The 22,678-nt window shown below is 42.9% G+C and overlaps 1 pseudogene; it reads right to left on the bottom strand.

The window, feature by feature from the left end:
- LOC109901392 (SNW domain-containing protein 1-like) overlaps positions 1-14,968 on the bottom strand; it is a 39,003-nt pseudogene extending 24,035 nt beyond the window's left edge.
- Positions 14,969-22,678: the final 7,710 nt, after the last annotated feature.

Genomic DNA, 22,678 nt, shown 5'->3' on the forward strand with positions numbered 1-22,678 from the left:
ATTGTGAGTAGACACATATGGGAGTACATGGAAAAGAATGACCTGATTACAGCCAATCAGCATGCTTATCGCAAAAAACATTCCACAACCACTGCATTGGTTGACATGACTGATCAGTGGTTCAATGCTATGGATAATGGCACGTTTGTGGATGTACTATTTTTAGATTTCAGTGCAGCATTTGATTTAGTGGATCATGAAATAATTTTGACAAAAGTAATGCATTATGGTTTTAAGGAGGTAGCATTGAATTGGGTACAGTCATACAGTATCTAACTGACATGAAACAGTCCACTTATATCAATGGTTCAGTTTCTTCTCCTCATGTGTTAAACTGTGGAACACCACAGGGCAGCTGCCTTGGGCCACTTCTCTATTTAACATATACCAACGACTTTCCCTATACCTTAGCTGAAACTCAAGCTACTATATTTGCAGATGATACTAAAATGTATGCAGCAAGACAATCGGTTCAACAGGTACAGCAAGCTTTACAAGGAGATTTGGAGAATATTAGGGAGTGGGTTTGCCAAACAAACTTGTTTTAAACACCAAGAAAACCAAAGTTATGTTGGTCTGTTCCACTAGGAAAAGACCAAAACAGCATGGGATACAATTAAGTATAAGAGGAGTACAAATTGAAGAAGTGGCAGAAACAAAACTATTGGGAGTGCAGCTAGACAACTGCTTATCATGGTCGTCTCAAATAACCAATCTATGTAAAAAATAATAATATTAAAACAGCATGCATAATCAGAAGGATAGCTAAATATTCACCAGGAAAAATTATTCAGCAAATAACACAAGCATGAATTGAGAGTCAGGTGAACTACTGTTCTGTGGTCTGGGGAAATGCATCATCAAGTGAAGTTAGGAGGCTGCAGAATGCACAGAACAAAGCAGCAAGGATTGTTTTAAGGTGGAGATATGGTTCTTCTGTTGCAGTCATGCGCAATGTTCTTGGTTGTTCATCAATCGATAAGGAAATTGAAAGGAACATGCTTATTTTATTTCATAATGTACATAATTTAAAATGGCCAAGTTCTATTCACAACAGTATTCAATTGGTAAGAGACAGACATTCAGTAAATACTAGGAATAGATTGTCCACCATCTATGCGTTATCTTGACAGAAAAGAGAAATAGGCAAAAGAACATTTAGATTTATTTATTTTATTTCACCTTTATTTAACCAGGTAGGCAAGTTGAGAACAAGTTCTCATTTACAACTGCGACCTGGCCAAGATAAAGCAAAGCAGTGTGACACATACAACAACACAGAGTTACACATGGAGTAAAACAAACATACAGTCAATAATACAGTAGAAAAATAAGTCTAAATACAATGTGAGCAAGTGAGGTGAGATAAGGGAGGTAAAGGCAAAAAAAGGCCATGGTGGCGAAGTAAATACAATATAGCAAGTAAAACACTGGAATGGTTGATTTGCAGTGGAATAATGTGCAAAGTAGAGATAGAAACAATATTACAATGTTCAATATTTCAACTGGCCTATTACTCATTCACCATTCATGTATATATGCTCCTGACTGGCACAGCGGTCTAAGGCACTGCATCTCAGTGCTAGAGGCGTCACTGCAGTCCCTGGTTTGAATCCAGGCTGCATTACATGATGCATGGCCTAGGATGCACTGCACGGCCTGAGATGCACTGCAGCTCAGGCTGTGATTGGGAGTCCCATATGGCGGCACACAATTGGACCAGTGTCATTTGGGTTTGCCTGGCGTAGCCCATCATTGTAAATAATAATTTGTTCTTAACTGACTTGCCTAGTAAAATAAAGGTTAAATATATATAATCTCAATAATCAGTCAATTACAAGCCTAAGCCAATCATGTACAGTACTGTTTCCCTTTCCCTTTTTGAACAGCACCTTTTGTAAACAATATAGCCTACAACAGATTTAAAACTGGCAATACTCACTCACTCTGATGGCTGTTGATGAGAGCCCCCCACACATTCAATGTGATGGCTGTGATTGCACACTCTCAGCAAGTGCTCTGTAGTCTGGCTCATACTTTGACACAGCAAGTCTGACACTGTTTGTGAGATTAGTTAGACAAGACCTGTTCTTTGACTTGATTATTTTCATCTGTGAAAGGGCCATCTCACAGAGATATGTTGACCCAAAGTAGGCCTTCACCTTAATGATGAAGGAGGGGATGAAAGGAGGGGAAACTTCAGTGTTTACAAGACCCCAAAAGTCACTGTCTCTTGATCTTGCTTTCAACTCGATGTCATATTGCAATTCAATTATCTCCATGTCAACTCCGATTGGTAAAGCAAATACCTGCTGGAATCTGGCGGACACCTCCCCAATCTCAAAGGGGAGGAAAGGGTTTGAGATAAATGCAACAACCTCCCCTATGTCATTTAACTCCTGAAAACACCTGTTGAATTCGGATGCCAGTTTCTCCAGGTTGGCGCAGAATTCTTGTGGGAGAAATGCATCTTTGTTTCCAATGTTTTGTGACATTTTCTCCAGGTTTGGGAAGTGCACCAGCCTTCCATTCCACAGATGAGAGGCCCACACACACACCTTGGCCTTAAAGGCATTGACAGCGCTGATCATGTGTGCCACGTCTTTGTCTTTTCCCTGAAGCTCATAGTTGAGCTAGTTCAGTTTTGCTGTTATGTTCTCGTGAGGAAACCTCAGTCTAGCAGCCATGCATCATCAGACAGTTCCTCATACTCCTCATTTCGTGACTTAGAAATGATTTGATCTCGGGCAGTAAGTCAACAAATCGCTGCAGTACTTTTCCGCGACTCAATCACCTTATGCAAGCGTGGAGAATCAAGCCACCGTATGCAGCATCAAGCTCATCTAATAAAGATTTAAAACAAGCGGTGCTGAAGTCCTTTTGTGCGGATTGAATTAACAATCATAACGGACAGACATAACTGGGGTGCCACAGGGTGGGATTGTCTCACCTTACTTCTTCCAGCTCCACATGTCCACTCGGAGAGACATATGTGATGACACTGGCTACGCCTACAAAATTGGGCTGTCCCATGCTATAAGGCTAGCAAACTTAAAAAAAATGGCACTTTTTTAAATTGAACCTTTATTTAACTATTTAACTACTATAAGAACAAGTTCTTATTTACATTGATGGCCTACCGGGGAACAGTGAGTTAACTGCCTTGTTCAGCGGCAAAACGGCAGATTTGTACCTTGTCAGCTCGGGGATAACCAACTGGAGGAACAACATGCTTCTTTTTTGGAAAGAACTCACTGGGCAGTGGGCAAAAACTGGTTGAATCAACAAAGTTTCTATGTCCTCTCAACCCCAAAGATGAATGTGATGACATTGAATCAACGTGGAAAACTGATTAAAATAGCAAAAAGTTATTGTATTTTTTTTACCCAACTTTTAACCTAAGTCAAATCAAATCCAATTGTATTTGTCACATGTTTCGTAAACAACAGCCGTGGACTAACAGTGAAATGCTTACTGATGGGTCCATCCCAACAATGCAGAGAACAAGAAAATAGAGAAATAATAGAAAAGTAAAACATGTAATAATATAAGTAATAATAGATACACAATGAGTAACGATAACTTAGCTATAAAAAAGGGGTACCAGTACTGAGTCGATGTTTAGGGGTATGAGGTAATTGAGGTAGATATGTACATATAACTAAGTATAAAATGACAGATAGTAAACAATAGCAGCAGCATATGTGATGAGTCAAAAAAGTTTGTGCAAAAAGGGTCAATGCAGATAAAACATTTTCTCAATGCTGCAGCTGTTGAACGTTTTGAGGATCTGAAGGCCCATGTCACATCTTTTCCTGAGGGGGAAGAGGCTTTGTTGTGCCCTCTTCCCAACTGTGTTGGTGTGTTTGAACCATGATAGAGCCTTAGTGTTGTGGACACAGAGGAACTTGAATCTCTCGACCCGCTCCATTACAGCCCCGTCAACGTGAATGGGGGTGTGCTTGGCCCTCCGTTTCCTGTCGTCCATGATCAGCTTCTTTGTCTTGCTGACGTTGCGGGAGAGGTTGTTGTCCTGGAACCAGACTGCCAGGTCTCTGACCTCATCCCTATTGGCTGCCTCATCGTTGTCGGTGATCAAGCCTACCACCATCATGTCGTCTGCAAACTTGATGATGGTGTTGTAGTCGTACGCAGTCACGCAGTCGTGAGTGAACAGGGTGTACAGGAGGGGACTAAGCACACACCGCTGAGAGGCCCCCGTGTTGAGGTTCAGCGTGGCGAATGTGTTGTTGCCTACCCTCACTACCCACAAATCCAACTAATGGTGACATTTGTTGATTTCACATTGAATTCAGATTAGTTGACAACTCAATCAAATGTAAATCAAAACAACTCAACCAAATGTAAATCAAAACAACTCAACCAAATGTAAATCAAAACAACTCAATCAAATGTAAATCAAAACAACTCAACCAAATGTAAATCAAAACAACTCAATCAAATGTAAATCAAAACAACTCAATCAAATGTAAATCAAAACAACTCAATCAAATGTAAATCAAAACAACTCAACCAAATGTAAATCAAAACAACTCAATCAAATGTAAATCAAAACAACTCAACCAAATGTAAATCAAAACAACTCAATCAAATGTAAATCAAAACAACTCAATCAAATGTAAATCAAAACAACTCAATCAAATGTAAATCAAAACAACTCAACCAAATGTAAATCAAAACAACTCAACCAAATGTAAATCAAAACTAGACATTGAACTGACGTCTGTGCCCAGTGGGAAGTCTGATAAACTAAGAATCTGCTTCTACAAAAATCCTCCCCAACCAGCTAATTCTGGGTGGACTGTTCCAGTTGTAACAAGCACAAAATACCTTGGCATCCACTTGGACAACCAACTCAGTGGGGACCAACACATTGGTCCCCACAGGCAGTGGAAAAGGCTTTAAAGTGTCTCCATTTTTTGAGAATAACCAAGTTTCTATCCAACCTTTTTATGCGAGTAAAGTACATGTCGCATAAAACATGTTTGTTTTGTGTCAGTAAAAGAAATAGTGTGAGAAATGTTGATAGAAACGCTTTTATGTGCACATATTGATATAATAACCATCATATCTTGGCTTCCCAGGCCCAGGCCGATAGTGGTCAAGTTCCTGAGGTTCAAGGATAAGGTAGCTGTTCTGGAAAGAGCCAAGAATTTGAGAGGAACGTATATCTTCCTCAACAAGGACAGTCCTGAAGCTGTGCGCCAGAAGAGGAAGTAACTTATCCCAATCATGTAAGCTACCAGAGTGTGTGGGGACATTGCTTACATCCGCTATGACAGGCTCATTGTCCACCTTCCCTCCCAGAAGCCTGGAAGGGATGAGAGAACCAAGCCTATGTGTTCGTAGCTTCAACCCCAGAGCGCACACACACACACACACACACACACACACACACACACACACACACACACACACACACACACACACACACACACACACACACACACACACACACACACACACACACACACACACACACACACACACACACGCACACACCCCTATTGATTAATGGACTGCTGAATGTTTGTTTTTTCTCTTGCTTTGTTTGCTCTTTTCCATATTATGTCTATCTTTGATAATCTCAAGGGGAAAATAGCCCATATTAATATATGTAGCCTTAGAAATAAGGTTAATGAAATCAACAACTTGCTAACATCAAATAACATTCATATTGGCCATTTCTGAGACTCAGAAACTAAGATAATTCATTTGTTGATACAGAGCTATGCAAGGATATAACATATATAGAAGAGACAGAAACGCTTACCGGGGAGGTGTTGCTGTATATATTCAGAGCCATATCACTGTAATGCTTAGAGAAGATCTTATGTCAAGTGTTAATTACGTGTTGCAGGTTCACTTGGCACATCTAAATCCTTTTGGGGTGTTGCTATAGGCCACCAAGTGCTAACAGTCAGTATCTAAATAATATGTGTGAAACGCTTGATAGTGTATGTGATGTAAACAGAGAGGTGTACTTTCTTGGGAACCTGAATATTGAGGTCTCTAGAAAGCTTCTCATTGTAACCAGTACCTGTAATATGGATCAGGTTATTAATCTACCAGGGTGTGTACAAACACTACAGGGACAAGATCATCCACATGTATCGATCACATTTCTACTAATACTGTTGAACTTTGTTCTAAAGCTGGATCTGTACCCATTGGATGCAGTGATTGAAATATAGTGTCTATATCCAGGAACGCCTAAGTTACAAATAAATGCTGGGCCTAAAAGAGTGTATAAAAGATCAATCAAAAGATTTTGCTGTGACTCTTACGTGGATCATGGTAAAAATATGTGTTGTTCTGATATAATTAATAAGGAGCATCCAGGCGCTGCCCTTGATGAGTTTATGAAATTGCTTCTTCCAATTATTGATAAACATGCACCTCTTAAGAAACGGACTGTTAGACCTGTTAAGAAATGTTAAGGCTCCATGGATTGATGAGGAATTGAGGAATTGGAAAACTGTATGGCCAACTTAGTCAGGAAATGCCAACAACGAACAATGATTCATCTTATTTATGCATAAAAAAGAAATAATGAAAGAAAAGTATTGCAAGTTTGAATTTTGTAAAGTTAGTGTGGGAGAGGTGGAAAAAGTATTGTTAACGGTCAATAATGACAAACCTCCTGGCATTGGCAACTTAGATGGAAAGCTACTGAGGATTGTAGCTGACTCTATAGCTATTCCTAATTGTCATATCTTTAATCTGAGCCTAGAGGAAAGTATTTGCCCTCATGCCTGAAGGGAATCCAAAGTAATTCCGCTACCCAAGAGTGGTAAAGCGGCCTTTACTGGTACTAACAGCAGACCTATGAGCTTGCTGCCAGCTCTTAGCAAACTGTTGGAAAGAATTGTGTTCGACCAAATTAAATTATATTTCTCTGTAAACAGATTTAAAAAAAACTTTCAGCATGCTTATAGAGAAGGGCACTAAACATGTACTGTACTGCACTGACACAAATGACTGATGATTGGTTGAAAGACATTACTAATAAGAAGATTGTGGGGGCTGTACTGTTAGATTTCCGTGGAGCCTTTGATATTATTGACAATAATCTATTGTTGAAAAAACACACGTGTTATGGCTTTTCAACATGTTCCATATCATGGATTCAGAGCTAACTATCTAATAGAACTCAAAGGGGTTTCTTTAATGGAAGCTTCTCTAATATCAAACATGTAAAGTGTGGTGTACCGCAGGGCAGCTCTCTAGGCCCTCTACTCTTTTCTATTTTTACCAATGACCTGCCACTGGCATTAAACAAAGCATGTGTATCCATGTATGCTGATGATTCAACCATACACGCATCAGCAACCACAGCTAATAAGGTCACTCAACCCCTTAACAAAGAGTTGCAGTCTGTTTTGGAATGGGTGGCCAGTAATAAACTGGCCCTGAACATCTCTAAAAGTAAGATCTAAGTTCTCGACCTCAGCTGAATCTGGTAATGAATGGTGTGGCTGTTGAACAAGTTGAGGAGAATAAATTGCTTCACGTTACCTTAGATTGTAAACACTAATGGTCAAAAGATATAGATTCAATGGTTGTAAAGATGGGAGAGGTCTGTCCATAATAAAGAGATGCTTTGCTTTTTTGACACCACATTCCAAAAAGCAAGTCCTGCAGGCTCTAGTTTGATCTTATCTTGATTATTGCCCAGTCGTGTGGTCGAGTGCTGCAAGGAAAGACCTAGCTAAGCTGCAGCTGGCCCAGAACAGAGTGGCACATCTTGCTCTTCATTGTAATCAGAGGGCTGAAATAAATGCTATGCATACCAGTCTCTCTTGTCTAAGAGTTGAGGAGAGACTGACTGCATCACTTCTTCTTTTCATAAAAAACATTGTGTTGAAAATGCCAAATTGTTTGCATAGTCAACTTACACACAGCTCTGACACACACACTTACCCTACCAGACATGCCACCAGAGGTCTTTTTACAGTCCCCAAATCCAGAACAAATTCAAGAAAGCGTACCTCATTATATAGCGCCATTATTGCATGGAACTCCGTTCCATCTCATATTGCTCAAATGAACAGCAAACCTGGTTGTAAGAAAACAATAAAGCAACACCTGACAGCACAATGCTTCTCCCCTATTTCACCTAGATAGTTTGTGTGTATGTATTGGTATGTAGGCTACGTGTGCCTTTTATTTTTTATGTTTATGTAGTTCTGTCCTTGTCTAGTAATATTCTGCATTATGTCATGTTTCATGTTTTTAGTGGAACCCAGGAAGAGTAGCTGCTGCTTTTGCAACAGCTAATAGGGATCCTAATAAAACATAAAAAAAATATACAAAAATATCAAAGTGGACTTGGAGTCATGCGATAATATGGTGTATGATGTGGTGTGTGGTTCTCCCTCTACGACTCGTCTGGAAAACATGCAGTTTATTAGGCTACAGATGAAATGAATCATGATGAACTTCAAAGGGTTGTGTAAGTGCAAGGTGATGAGCTTGATGCTCCTTTCCAATAAATAGCAGAGTAGGCACACTCACTATGTAACGCATTTTTTGTTGTGAGAACACCTTCAGTCGAGTTAGAAAATGCAGTGGAAACCCATTTTCCTTGAATTCTTTATTTAGTACATGTACATTTAACCGCAAAAGGTATTTTGATGTGCACTGCGTCATCACACACAGCCTTTTATCCGCAACTTGTGAACGCAAGAAATGGCCTTCCCACTGATGACCTCATGGAACTCTACACCACCGAGTATGCCTTAGAGTATGCCTGGAGTATGCCTAGAGTATGCCAGTGTGTTGCTGGTGGGCTGCACAATGAAGCATTAAGCAGCACTGGATAGGGTACAGAAAAGGGCAAGCAAGACAATAACCAAAAAACTAAGATTGTTTTTCTGCATAATTCAGCCCTGTTGAGTACAAGCATAAATAAAATAAACCCCCCCCCCTACCAATTTTTTTTGTCGAACTGTTTCAGCCACCTGATTCTAACTAACCTACACCTGCTCAAGAAAACAATACGAGATCATTTCAATTCATAAGGTTAAGTGCCCCCCTTCCTTACCACTCAGTCAGTACTAGTAGTAACCTCTACAGTAAAGTGTCAAATATCTTCTCTTCACTGCCTGAGCTGTGGGCAATGAAGAGGTAAGCAGGGATCGTTCCATTTCCACAGTTTTCCTTCCTCTTCCCCTCTCTGAGTGTTACTATTCCAGTAACGGACGTTTCTGAAAGGGTGTGAAACTAAGGGTTACGTAACCGTGACCACATATTGACGGTGTGTGCGTGTGTGTGTGTGTGTGTGTGTTTGCAGATGTATGTGTGTGTCGCCATGCATGGAGGATGTAAAAAATGATATTTTCTGGTCCCCTGCTTAGTGCTCAGCTGCTAACCCCCCCCTCTCCCTCTCTTTCTCTCTCTCTTTCTCTCGCCATCCCTCTCTCCCTCCACAGACTCCTTAGGTTGTTTCTGAGTGTGGTGATTGGCTAGTCTGTTGAACAAGGAGCTAGCAGAGGGCAGTGAGGCAGGTTAACCTGAAGGGACAGAAGACATTATCCCTAAGCAAAATAGCCTGGAGGGAGCCCTCTAGCCATTGTCAGTGTCTGACTCTCTGTTTAAACCATCAGATTGGACTTCTGTTTAACCAAACAGAGCTACAAAGCCAGCCAAAGCTGCTGAAAACATTGGGTTTTGGGTTGAAGAAAGATAATTATTATATGACAATTTGTATGTGAATGTCATATTCAGTAGTGAATGACTGATGATTGCATTGACAGTAGCCACACTGCTGCTGGAGTGATTACTCTGAGCCCTGAACCTGTCAGTAGAAAGACTCACCAAGTAGCTCACAAGCTAGAGTTGCTTGGTTTCTAATGAGTAGAGAGCTGTAACTTTGAGTATCTTGCAGCTCTCGTCCTCCCTTTTCTCTCAATCCCTATCTCCCTTCTACCGCAACCCCTCTCTCTCTCCCTCATTTCTCTTTCTCTCCTCTCTCTCATCTTTTATTCCCACCCCCCCCTCTCTCTCACTCCTCTCACCTTCTCTCTCCCACCTCTCCTTATCCCCCCCTCTCTGTATGTCAGTCTCTCTCTGTATGTCAGTCTCTATCTGTATGTCAGTCTCTCTCTGTATGTCTCTCTCTCTCTGTATGTCAGTCTCTCTCTGTATGTCTCTCTCTCTGTATGTCAGTCTCTCTCTGTATGTCTCTCTCTCTGTATGTCAGTCTCTCTCTGTATGTCAGTCTCTCTCTGTATGTCTCTCTCTCTCTGTATGTCAGTCCCTCTCTGTATGTCAGTCTCTCTCTGTATGTCAGTCTCTCTCTGTATGTCAGTCTCTCTCTGTATGTCAGTCTCTCTCTGTATGTCTCTCTCTCTCTGTATGTCTCTCTCTCTCTGTATGTCAGTCTCTCTCTGTATGTCAGTCCCTCTCTGTATGTCAGTCTCTCTCTGTATGTCAGTCTCTCTCTGTATGTCAGTCTCTCTCTGTATGTCAGTCTCTCTCTGTATGTCAGTCCCTCTCTGTATGTCAGTCTCTCTCTGTATGTCAGTCTCTCTCTGAGTAGGAGAGGCTGTTATTAATGTGACAGAGGGTAAAAGGACGGTTCGGATGAGATCAATCACTGGGTCCCAGGCAGGCAGGCAGGGGACGACAAGGGTTGCTTCCCAAATGGTACCCTATCCCCTTTATAGTGCACTACTTTTCACCAGGGTCCATAGGGCTCTGGTCAAAAGTAGTGCTCTGTGTAAGGAATAGGGTGACATTTGGGAGGCAGGAAATGAGACACGGTACAGATGGACGCTTTTAATAGACCCAATCATCTGTGGGCACCGGCCAGCCTCCTTCTTCTGGGCCACAGGTGGCAGTTGGCATTTTTTAGCTGTCTTCTCCTCCTTCTCTCTCTCTCCCTCTCTCTTCTTCTCCTCTCTATTTCCCCTGCCTTCTCTCTCTCTCCCTCTCTCTTCTTCTCCTCTCTATCTCCCCTGCCTTCTCTCTCTCTCTCTCTCTCTCTCTCCCTCCCTCTCTTTCTCTCTCTCACTCCCCATCCCACAACACTCTGAGGAGTGCCTCCTCTGCTGAAAGAGCGATCATTTCAGGGCTGAAGTGAGATCACTCACTTGGCGTATGTATGTGTGTGCATGCTGCAGGATGTTTTCAGGCTGCAGTGGATGAATCGAGTTAGAATGATCAATCAATCAACCAGTGTTTACCTATCACATTGATGGATAAGGACAATTATCAACCGACGCCCAGCCTAAAGTATCTATTGATAAGATCTCAAGCTTAATTCTCTTGAATATAAAAGGTTTTTAAAGGAATGGTGGAGAGAGAGAGAGAGGGAGTGAGTGAGGATAGAGTATGGAGGAGAGAGGGAGGGAGGAAGAGAGAGAGAGAGAGAGAGAGAGGGAGTGAGTGAGGGTAGAGTATGGAAGAGAGAGAGAGCCCAGTTCCCACAGCAGCAACAATGGACCAGTGATGGAGTGGGAGAAGCAGAGTGAGGTAGAGAGAAAGAGACGGAGGGAGAGAAGAAACAGAGCATGGTGGAGAGAGCAAAAGAGAAAGAGAGCCTGTTGTATTTACATGTAATTAGACATGGCAGAACGAAAGGAAAGAAAACAAGCTGAAGCGGGTCAGGAGCAGCCACACACACACACACACACACACACACACACACACACACACACACACACACACACACACACACACACACACACACACACACATGATCCTACTTATAACTTCAATGACTCCACAACATGTTTGATACCACATATATATTTTGTAATCCCTTTGGTACATTCCAAACTGGTCACGCTTGTAACGCAGCCAGTCTTTCATTCAAAACCTGTCATTGTGTATTCATTTGGATTGTAAAAATCTTTCACCATGCAACCATTGATTCAAAATATAAGTTGATTGTGAAATGTAATGAGAACATTGGTTTAATCACCAAAACACAACATAATGATAACTTTTTCAATGTAGTCGTAATCCAATAGCAAACAATGCAAGATACGAGTTTCAAATCGCCCTTAGAAGTACTGAAAGTAATATGCAACAGTACTGTAAATTACAGTAGATTACACAGTTTTCACATGCGGCAGTACACTTACATTATCCAACAAAAATCTATAATTGACAGAAAATCTATAATTTCCATTATATCTATCCAATGTGTGCTCAATGAAGGCATTCTCTACAATCATTCATACAAATATTATATTTTTCAGATATAATAGCAACATCGGTCTACTGTCTGTAATCAAATGTAAGAAATTAAATGAAAAAATTCAATGAATGAAAATAAAACCTACTCTTTATCATGCATTCATTTGCATCATCCCTATCTTGAGCATTTGGCCATAAATTCTCATCCACATCACAGTGAATGTCCTCATTGTTCATGCACAGCGGGAAAAACCTTTTGGCATGGCGAATCCAAGCTTGACATTGGTCTGCCTTGATGTTGTCGCATGCCTCATCCATGGCCAGGAGGTTTGCAGGCTCATGGGGATGGCGATAGCACACCTTCCACCTCCATGCTGAAAAAAAAGTCTCAATAGGGTTGAGGAAAGGAGAGTACGGTGGCAGGTATACGGTGCATTCGGAAAGTATTCAGACCTCTTGACTTTTAGTTACTTTGATACGCTGCAGCCTTATTCTAAAATGAATTGTTTTTTCCCTTCATCAATCTGCCCACAATACCCCATAATGAAAAAGCAAAAATAGGTTTCAACATTTTTGCAAATGTATTACAAAATATCCGGAAATATGACATTTACAGTGCATTCGGAAAGTAATCAGACCCCTTCCCTTTTCCACATTTTGTTACCTTACAGCCTTATTCTGAAATTGATTAAATTACTTTTTTCCCCTCATCAATCTATATAATCCCATTATGACAAAGAGAAAACAGGTTTTTAGATTATAATTTTTTTTAGACAGACGCTTGGCATTCAGGTCAAAGAGTTCAATTTTGGTTTCATCAGACAAGAGAATCTGGTTTCTCATGGTCTGAGAGTCCTTTAGGTGCCTCTTGGCAAACTCCAAGCGGGCTGTCATGTGCCATTTACTAAGGAGTCTTCCGTCTGGCCACTACCAATAAGGCCTGATTGGTGGAGTGCTGCAGAGATGGTTGTTCTTCTGGAAGGTTCTCCCATCTCTACAGATGAACTCTGGAGCTCTGTCAGAGTGACCATCGGGTTCTTGGTCACCTCCTTGACCAAGGCCCTTCTCCCCCTATTGCTCAGTTTGGCCAGGACGCCAGCTCTAGGAAGAGTCTTGGTGGTTGCAAACTTCTTCTATTGAAGAATTATGGAAGACACTGTGTTCTTTGGGACCTTCAATGCTGCAGAAATGTTTTGGTACCCTTCCCCAGATATGTGACTCGACACAATCCTGTCTCGGAGCTCTACGGATAATTCCTTTGACCTCATGGCTTGGTTTTTGCTCTGGCATGCACTGTCAACGGTGGGACCTTATAAAGACAGGTGTGTGCCTTTCCAAATCAAGTCCAATCAATTGAATTTACAACAGGTGGACTCAAATCAAGTTGTAGAAACATCTGAAGGATGATCAAAGGAAACAGGATGCACCTGAGCTCAATTTTGAATCTCATAACAAGGGTCTGAATACTTACGTAAATCAGGTATTTCTATTGAAAAATTTGTATCAATTTGAAAAAATGTCTAAAAAACATTTAGCTTTGTCAGTATGTAGATTGATGAGGATTTAAAAAAAAAGTATTTTAGAATAAGGTTGTAATTAACAAAATGTGGAAAAAGTCAAGGGGTCTGAATACTTTCTGAATGCGCTGTAGGGTCACGAATCGGGGATATGCCCGAAACCATGCCTGAACCACCTCTGCAGGGTGGAACCTGACAATGTCTCACACAATGACATAAGTGACCCCTTCACCTTGACAGGCCTTCTCAATTTCATTGAGAAACACAATGTGCAGCATTGCAGGATCCAAGTAATGGCCTACGTCCTACTACACCATCTTCAGAGATAGCTGCGCACATGGAGATGTTTCCCCCACCTTGTTCAGGCCCCTGGACGGTCGCCTGTCGGCTGACGAGGTTCCGCCCGCGGCGCCGAGTTTTGGCCAGGTTGGCCCGCTTCATCAACAAAGATATACTTGTGATGGTTCACAGCAGCATCAAGCACCATCCCCCTCTAAAAATATATTTTGGTTAGTTATTTTTACAGTATAGTTCCAGGATGATATTGTGAAGTAGCATGTGCATTAACAGTAAAAGTAATACAGTATATAGTGCTGTACCTGAACATACTCGGCCAGCATTTGTTTCACCCGGTCGTTGTTTCTCTCAAAAGGTGGGGGCGATTGTTGGTAGAATGATGAATGCCACATTGGCAAAGGTGTCATTGTTCTCAATCAATAGCTTGCTTTGTTTCGGACAGCCGTAACAAAGCATTTCCACCAGTGCCCACTCCTGCTGGTTGGTCAGCACACGGCTACCACCATGGGGTCTTCTGTCAATTCTGAGGGTAGAACAGAGTATACTGTCAATAGATCATACTGTATGAATATTATAACATGTTTTGTGAATTTACATGCATTACAATGTAATTTGCTTTAAATGTAATGGTAAAGCATAGTGCATATCTTGCTGACTTTTAGGTTTTCTTGGCAAAATGTTCTTTCTTGGCGAATCTTGTCAGATTGGGGTGAACTAATCTGGCAGCCTCAGCCATGGTAAGGTCTCTGTTTACCACATGGTCAACGACGGTGGCTCGGACTTTATTATACAGAAGGGCTCCTTGCCTTCTGCCTCGCTCTCTCTGATGTCCACCTCAATTTACGTCACTAATGCCCACTTCTTTGACCTCTTTGATGGGGCCCATGCCTACCTCTTTGACCTCTTTGATGGGGCCCGATGCCTACTTCTTTGACCTCTTTGATGGGGCCCATGCCTACCTTTTTGACCTCTTTGATGGGGCCCATGCCTACTTCTTTGACCTCTTTGATGGGGCCCGATGCCTACTTCTTTGACCTCTTTGATGGGGCCCATGCCTACCTCTTTGACCTCTTTGATGGGGCCCATGCCTACCTCTTTGACCTCTTTGATGGGGCCCATGCCTACCTCTTTGACCTCTTTGATGGGGCCCGATGCCTACTTATTTGACCTCTTTGATGGGGCCCATGCCTACCTCTTTGACCTCTTTGATGGGGCCCATGCCTGCTTCTTTGACCTCTTTGATGGGGCCCATGCCTACCTCTTTGACCTCTTTGATTGGGCCCATGCCTACCTCTTTGACCTCTTTGATGGGGCCCATGCCTACTTCTTTGACCTCTTTGATGGGGCCCATGCCTACCTCTTTGACCTCTTTGATGGGGCCCATGCCTACCTCTTTGACCTCTTTGATGGGGCCCATGCCTACCTCTTTGACCTCTTTGATGGGGCCCGATGCCTACCTCTCTGACCTCTTTGATGGGGCCCATGCCTACCTCTTTGACCTCTTTGATGGGGCCCGATGCCTACCTCTCTGACCTCTTTGATGGGGCCCATGCCTACCTCTCTGACCTCTTTGATGGGGCCCATGCCTACCTCTCTGACAGGCTCCTTGTCCACGATCTCTTTGATTTCTTCCCCTCCCTTGCTGTCTATTATGCTACATGTTGAAAGAAATTGCAAATGTTCACACACCCCCTTTCACATCTATATGATGACCAATTGTGATTACCACTATGTGAAATCAATTAGCAATAACGAGTAGTCATTATGTATGGTTATTATATATCATACATGTCATTTACATGTTTATACTTTAAAAACACACATTCTATTTCTCTAGTTCTCAAAATCCAAATATACATATACCAGTTTCCATTCTTCTGGGAAGGCTTTCCACTAGATGTTGGAACATTGCTGCGGCGACTTGCTTCCATTCAGCCACAAGAGCGTTACTGAGGTCAGGCACTGATATTCGGCGAGTAGGCCTGACTTGCAGTCGGCATTCCAATTCATCACAAAGGTGTTTGATGGGGTTGAGATCAGGGCTCTGTTCAGGCCAGTCAAGTTCTTCCACACCGATCTCGACAAACCATTTCTGTATGGACTTCGCTTTATGCAGGAAAGGGCCTTCCCCAAACTGTTGCCACAAAGTTGGAAGCACAGAATCATCTAGAATGTAGCGTTAAGATTTCCCTTCACAGGATCCAAGGGGCCTAGCCTGAACTATGAAAAACAGCCCCAGACCATTATTCCTCCTCCACCAAACGTTACAGTTGGCACTACGCATTGGGGCAGATAGCGTTCTCCTGGCATCTGCCAAACCCAGATCCGTCCATCGGACTACCAGATGATGAAGCGGGATTCATGACTCCAAATAACGCGTTTCCACTGCTTCAGAGCCCAATGGCGGCGAGCTTTACACCACTCCAGCCGACGCTTGGCATTGCGCATGGTGATCTTGTGTGGCTTGTGTGCGGCTGCTCGGCTATGGAAACCCATGTCATGACCCATTTCACAGTTCTTGTGCTGATGTTGCTTCCAGAGGAAGTTTGGAACTCGGTAGTGAGTGTTGCAACCGAGGACAGACGATTTTTACTCGCTACACGCTTCAGCACTCGGCGGTCCCGTTCTGTGAGCTTGTGTGGCCTACCACTTTGCGGCTGAGCCGTTGTTGCTCCTAGACGTTTCCACTTCACAATCACAGCACTCACGGTTGACCAGGGCAGAAATTTGACTAACTGACTTGTTGGAAAGGTGGCATCCTATGACGTGCCATGTTGAAAGTCACTGAGCTCTTCAGTAAGGCCATTCTACTGCCAATGTTTCTCTATGGAGATTGTATTGCTTTGTGCCTGATTTTATACCCCTGTTGGCAAAGGGTGTGGCTGAAATAGCCGAATCCATCAATTTGAAGGGGTACTTTTGTATATATAGTGTATTTCTAGATGAAACACTGAAAGTTACTCTGGGATTTTGTGTGTTGTACTTAGTCAATTGAAAATATGCTTCGAGCAAAAAAAAACCCCAGCATTTTTGATGATCTGTTTTGAGTTTTGTACTAAGAGAAAATAGTACCAAAGCAATTAAAAAACGAAATAATTTCTTGATTTAGCTTCCTATTCCCTGTAGTTGTATACTTTGGCCACGTATTCAGTATTCCTACCTATATTCACTAGAGTTGGTGTTATTCTCAGGTTTGGTTATTCTAGGGGTGTCTCTATCCAGTATAATCTGGTTTAAACACACAGCAGGGAGTTTGCTGTCTGCCCAGAGTGTTTCTACCTCCAGCACACCTTTCCTCTCCATAAATCTACAGGACAGGTACACGGAGTGCTCTCTCTCTCCTCTGGCTCTCATTCTCTCTCTTTCAATATATCATTCGCTCTCTCATCTTGTCTCTCGCTCTTTCTCTCTCCCTCCGCATCTCTTTCTCTCCCATTCTATTGTCTGAACCTGGCGAGGGTAGGCAGAGAAAGCTGATAATCATCTGTCCTACTGTATATACAGTTATATTTGTCTAGCTTCTGTGTATATCTGTGTGTTTTAATGGATACCAAACCCACTCGGTCTCTCTTTAGAGAGTTAAAACCTTTACTCACAGTCCTAGTGTCTCCATTATAGGAGAGTTGAGTAAGCCAGCCAGGCCATGATTGACCGCAGCAGAGGGCAGACAACATGGCCTTCAGCTCAAACAGCACTGGGAACCTCGGCATGGCCACTCATGACTGTGTAGAGAGTACGACTGCAGTGCCAGCCAAGGTCAATGGAAGGCTTTAGCAGCTTATAGGAGTAAATAAGCGTGGAGAGTGAGAACAACGGACCCAGATGGACCTGTAAAACGTTTTATAAGAGGACGTATAGTAAAGCAGCTAACAGGGACGGAAGATGGAGGATGGGGGTTTTACATGTAAAAATAGTAAAGTCACTGTGGGAATCCTATGGTTCAATTCAATCTGTCACGCTGAAGATCCGCACTACAATGAGATTAAAAGGCAATGTTCTTGCGTTGCGGAGACTACATCCATGGTAAACACTGCATACAGGTAACTGCCAAAATAAAGGAAACACCAACATAAAGTGTCTTAATAGGGTGTTGGGCCGCCACGAGCCAGAACAGTTTAAATGCACCTTGGCGTAGATTCTACAAGTGTCTGGAACTCTATCGGAGGGATCTGACACCATTCTTCCACGAGAAATTCCATAATTTGGTGTTTTGTTGATTTTGGTGGAAAACGCTCCAGAATCTCCCGTAAGTGTACAATTGGGTTGAGATCTGGTGACTGAGACAGTCATGACATCTGGGCTACATCGGTTTTATGCTTATCACAACATTCAGTGACCACTCGTGCCCTGTGGATAGGGGCAAAATAATGGCCTACCCAGCATTTGTATTCATTAACATAAGCATGATGGGATGTTAATCGTGAGACTTTTATCTCCCTCACCAACTTCAAACATCTGCTATCTGAGCAGCTAACCGATCGCTGCAGCTGTACATAGTCTATTGGTAAATAGCCCACCCATTTTTACCTACCTCATCCCCATACTGTTTTTATTTATTTACTTTTCTGCTCTTTTGCACACCAATATCTCTACCTGTACATGACCATCTGATCATTTATCACTCCAGTGTTAATCTGCAAAATTTGAATTATTCGCCTACCTCCTCATGCCTTTTTGCACACATTGTATATAGACTCCCCCTTTTTTTTCCTACTGTGTTATTGACTTGTTAATTGTTTACTCCATGTGTAACTCTGTGTTGTCTGTTCACACTGCTATGCTTTATCTTGGCCAGGTCGCAGTTGCAAATGAGAACTTGTTCTCAACTAGCCTACCTGGTTAAATAAAAGTACATTAATTTAGGAATCACACCTGTGTGAAGCACCTGCTTTTAATATACTTTGTATCCCTAATTTACTCAAGCGTTTCCATTGTTTTGGCAGTAATCTGTATGTCGGCTCAATCGGAAATGACCTGTTAAAATGCACATTTTCAACGCTACAGATTGAATTGAGCCCCTAATGTCTTAGTCTAGTGTCTGTCTCATGGGCCCTAAGGTGGTATATGGTCAATATAACACAGCTAAGGGCTGTTCTAATGCACAACGCAAAGCGGAGTACCACAAACCCCTGAGGTACCTTATTGCTATTATAAGCTGGTTAACAACGTAATTAGAGCAGTAAAAATATGTTTTGCCATACCCGTGGTAAACGGTCTGATATATCATGGCTGTCAGCCAATCAGCTTCCAGGGCTCAAACTACCCAGTTTATAATGTTCCAAATATCGCAGAAATTACTGAATGTTCAGCATCAGGATTAACAATGAAAAGGAGGATAAAAAGAGACATGGATGTTAACTATTCCCTTTTGTGCATCGTAATGTAAAGATTGAACCATTTTATAAGCAAATTACTACAGAATCTTCACTGCATGAACTACTGGGCAAAGAGACTAATTGGAATACCAAATGCCTGAGCTGATGCAAATGGCACTCTATTCCCTATTTAGTGTGCTACTTTTGACCAGGGCCAATTGGGCTCCGGTCAAAAGCAGGGGAGTATATAGGGAATAGGGTGCCCTTTGGGACGCAGACAGCGTCTTCATAGCACGGACATGTGGCCTAGTTTCATGTTGCATTAGCATAGCATGATGGAGAGAACGATAAGTGCAGAACACATAGCAGCTTATCACCCAATCAAATTAATACATCTGCTCATTCTGGGATGGAGGATATGGAATGGTTAGTACAGTTCATGTATGTGCCAGTAGATGGCAGCACTAACACACTCACACATACTGTATATACATAGCATGGAGACACCGCAAACATACACACATGCATGCACGCATGCACACTTCCCTTTGGCAAGCTTTCGTTGTGCTGTGGAGCTCGTAAACATCTAAGAAACACGTGCAGATATATCTGCCTTCGCTCCTATGTGTACACAGTGCCACTCAAGCGGGTTGTCATGTGCCTTTTACTGAGGAGTGGCTTGCGTTTGGCCACTCTACCATAAAGGCATGATTGGTGGAGTGCAGCAGAGATGGTTGTCCTTCTGGAAGGCTCTCCCATCTCCACAGAGGAACTCTGGAGCTCTGTCAGAGTGACCATCGGGTTCTTGGTCACCTCCCTGACCAAGGCCCTTCTCCCCCTGTTGCTCTTGGCAGGGCTCTAGGAACAGTCTTAGTGGTTGCAAACGTCTTCCATTTAAGGTATTTCTGTTTTTAATTTGTAATAAACTTGCAAAAATGTATAAAAACCAGTTTTCGCTTTGTCATTATGTGTGTAGATTGAAAGAAACATTTTGAATCAATTTTAGAATAAGGTTGTAACGTAACAAAATGTGGAAAAAGTCAAGGGGTCTGATTACTTTCCAAATGCACTGTCTGTGTGTGCACGTGTGTGTCTGTTCCAGAAACAGCATTAGAGTTTATGAGGAGAGACCAAATAGCATCCTATTCACTATTTAGTGCACTACTTTTGATCAAGGCCCATAGGGCTCTGATCAGAAAGTAGTACATTAAATAGCGAATAGGGTACCATTTGGGACGCATCGAGAGAGATGCTGTTTCTCCAATCTGTAAGTCTGGACTGTCTCCACTCACACTGTCTTCCTAATGCTAATCCCATCTAGGGCATAGGGAGGGAGGTAGGGAGGCTCTGAAACAACCAACAGTCATGCTGTGACACACACACACACACACACACACACAGTGCGACACACAGGACCCTCACTTTGGGGAGGAAATCACACATCTTCCTAATCGAGACTGAAAATGTTTCTTCACTCCAACAAGAGCTCGTTAAGAGGCAAACGAGATGGCTAATTAGAATGCTCTCAGCAAACATTGACATCTCTCCTCTTCCTCCCCTCATCCACGCAATTATTCAGTCCACTGCTCGCTTGCGTTCACATAAACACGCAGTGGGTGTCACAGAGAGAAAGTTGTTGTTCTGATAAACCCATTTCATGCTACGTATGTTCATCCCTCCCTCCCTCCCTTCCTCCTTTCACGTCTGTAGGGCTTGTGGTGGTGGAGCTGATCGAGCTTTGACCTTGAGAAGACAGACCGTGTGTGTGTATGCGTGTGTGTGTGTGAGCGTGTGTGTGTGTGTGAGCGTGTGTGTGTGTGTGTGTGAGCGTGTGTGTGTGTGTGTGTGTGTGTGTGTGTGTGTGGCAGCCAAGCAAGGAGGCAGCACGTAGCTAATCTATGGAGCATGTCGTTCATTGGCAGTGCCTGAGAACGAGCAACTAGCGTCGGTCGCTCGATAGCTCACTACAGATGCTTGTAAGTGAAGCCCAAGTGTTACAAGACATGATGTACTCAGAATCACATAACACCACTGTTCTGCTCCCTATTTACTCACAGTGTGGAGGATGTTGTGCTGAAACAGTGAATGGTTGTACTGTAGCCTATCACTGTTGGAAACACCTCCAACTTCCCCATAAACAAATGTAGTCCTGCTATATCCAGCCCGGTGGGAGTTAAAACTGTCCTTTGGCAGGAGAGCACTCATCTCACTCACTCATTCTCTCTCTCTCTCTCTCTCTCTCTCTCTAGAGAAGAGGAAGCCTTAGTAGCTAATCTTCTCTCTTCTCCTCTCCTCAGCCTCCTCTCAGCCTCCTCTCCTTTCCTCTCGTCCATCCCTAAGGAACTCACACAGGCAAAGATAAGCCCCACCTCTTCTCCATCACTGCTCAGAGAGCTCACCCATAAATCCATAGAGAGGGAGAGCACTGTGGGCATTATCTAGGGCGGGAAACCTTCTCAGGACGGCTTCAAGCAATGACGTGAGGATCCCCTTCTTGTATATGTAGTCGAGAAGCGTAACACCTGACAGTGACACTTTTTTAATGATCTTCATGGAAATGTCACAATAGTCAACATCAGTGCATATAGTTTCATGTCTGTGTAATTATCGTTGCAAAATACATGATGATAGTTCAGTTACAAAACAACGCTGATGCAAAATGAGCACACCTCTCCATTCCAGAATATCAAAACACTAGACGAGTGGTAGTATGCCAACTGTATTAATGGGGTCCAGTCATGAGGGAACCGTTTCAAAGTGTGTCTCTCTAACCTGTTTTGGAAGACATCTGATTTGTCCGTGCTTCCTTCTCTGTGTCTCAACTCTTCTCTCATTTCACCTATTCTCTCCTCTCCAGGGGACCTCTTGAGACTGACTTGAGGGTGTGCGGAGGATCTGACGAGCACACACACACACACACACACACACACACACACACACACACACACACACACACACACACACACACACACACACACACACACACACACACACACACACACACACACACACACACACACACACACACGTACGTTCACACATACACGTTCTGTACATGCATTGTAATGTAGGAGAAGACACAGAAATACTTAGAACGTGTATGCACGGAATAGTACACAAGCGTGCACATGCAGACACGCGCACGCACACACACAGTCCAGCCAGCCAGCCCCGCTAACCACTGTCTGATCGATTTGTTGGAGCAGCACAGCCTCTCTGCTTTCATCTTTAAGCATAGCGTGGAGGTGGCCCCTGGAGCTTACCCCCTCCTCACCCACAATCAACCTCCCTAACCTCCTCCTCACCCCTCGCTCCTGGAGCTCAGAACCAGTGTTGTAGTACTTGAGTTCAGCACTCCCTCACCATCCTCACACCTCCCCT

The sequence above is a fragment of the Oncorhynchus kisutch genome, linkage group LG12, assembly GCF_002021735.2.
Source record: "Oncorhynchus kisutch isolate 150728-3 linkage group LG12, Okis_V2, whole genome shotgun sequence".
NCBI classification, from domain to species: domain Eukaryota; kingdom Metazoa; phylum Chordata; class Actinopteri; order Salmoniformes; family Salmonidae; genus Oncorhynchus; species Oncorhynchus kisutch.